We start from the raw sequence: 1525 nt of genomic DNA on the forward strand, positions 1-1525 counted from the left end.
TTAAAATAATAATAAAATAATTTATATTTAATTACTTACCATCATGAGACGTCTTCCCGCAAAAGATATTTGGCCAGAAGTGTGCGGGGTCACTAACTTCTGACCACTCACCGGATCGACCCGGTTTCGGACGGCCGAACACTTAGCCGCAGTGGTTTGGGCATGCGGGTCCAGCCAATACGCCTTCAACCCGTTCCAACAGGAAGTGGACATGGAGCTCGGCTTTGCGTCGTCTCCATCGGTCTCCCACTTCCGCTTCCAATCGGAAACAGTGTTGACTAGGCGTTTCTGCGCCTTCAGCCGGAAAGCTTCGCAGACCGTCTCGTTGATCCCGATGTCCTAGTTCCACCGTTGCTGCAAAAGAAAACAAAAAATTAGATAAACAATATAAAAGTAAGATTAATTAAATTTAAAACAATTTAAAATGATATAAATAAGATTTTAAAAACATTACCGCGAAGCACTTGTACCAGGTGTCGAACGTCTCTTGCGACACCTTGCTCCAATTGTAATGCGGCTCCACGAAATGACTCTTAATTGTGTCGGAAACGCTCCGACCGACACAATTATCCAAATCAAACCTATGAAAACAAAAAAAAACTTATTACATTAATATTTAAGTAAATTAAAGCATTAATTTTAAAAATATAAAAAACAAAAAAGTTTACTTACCAATAAGAGCCTGGTTCCGCTTTTCCGGGAACCAGACGTCGTAAAGCCCCCCGTCCCGGTAGGGCTAGTAAATCCTCAACCGTAAACTGGGCATACGGATGAGGAGGGGCGGGTACCGGTTCGGCAGCCGGTGGTGGAGGTGGTGGTGGAGGCGGTGGTGGAGGCGGTGGTGGAGACTGCTCCGCGGTATTTGGAACCTGGGAGGCTCCGGAAGATGAAGGGACATCGGTCCCGGTGTTTCCCGAGGCAGACGCCCGGGAAGAGTGTCAGTCCGCCATGAAATTGATGTAATGCGTCCTCCGTCGAGTCATCGTCTGCAAAACCGATAAAATTTTATTTTTCAAATTAATTACAATTAATTTTTAATTACGATCCTAAATCTAACAAATTCCGATCCTAAATCTAACAAATTCCGAGCCTAAACTAATTCCCGACCTAAACCGTTTGAATTTCTAAACTATTTAATAATATTATAATTTTAAGTAATTAAAAAAAAAATAATTACCTTTTTTTGCGTCAAAAGGAGGAGGAATGCAAGGGAGGAGGAAGCACAGAGAGAGGAAGGAGAGATGAGCGACGAAATGAGGAAGGGGTGCGGTCCTATATATAGAATTTATTTTTTTCGTAAATTCGACGGAAATATTACGACGAATTTACGACGGATTCGTCGTAAATTCGTCGTAATGGTCCCACCGTACAAGAAAGCAAATAAGACAAACACACGTGGCTGTATCTGGGCTTTGCGACGATTTTACGATGATCCGTGTTATTCGTCGTAAAATCGTCGTAATGTTACGACGATTTTACGACGAATCGTATAAATCATAAAAATTAAGACGGCTGTGTATTAACA

This window comes from Eutrema salsugineum, unplaced genomic scaffold (assembly GCF_000478725.1).
Source record: "Eutrema salsugineum unplaced genomic scaffold, Eutsalg1_0 scaffold_12, whole genome shotgun sequence".
Lineage (NCBI taxonomy): Eukaryota > Viridiplantae > Streptophyta > Magnoliopsida > Brassicales > Brassicaceae > Eutrema > Eutrema salsugineum.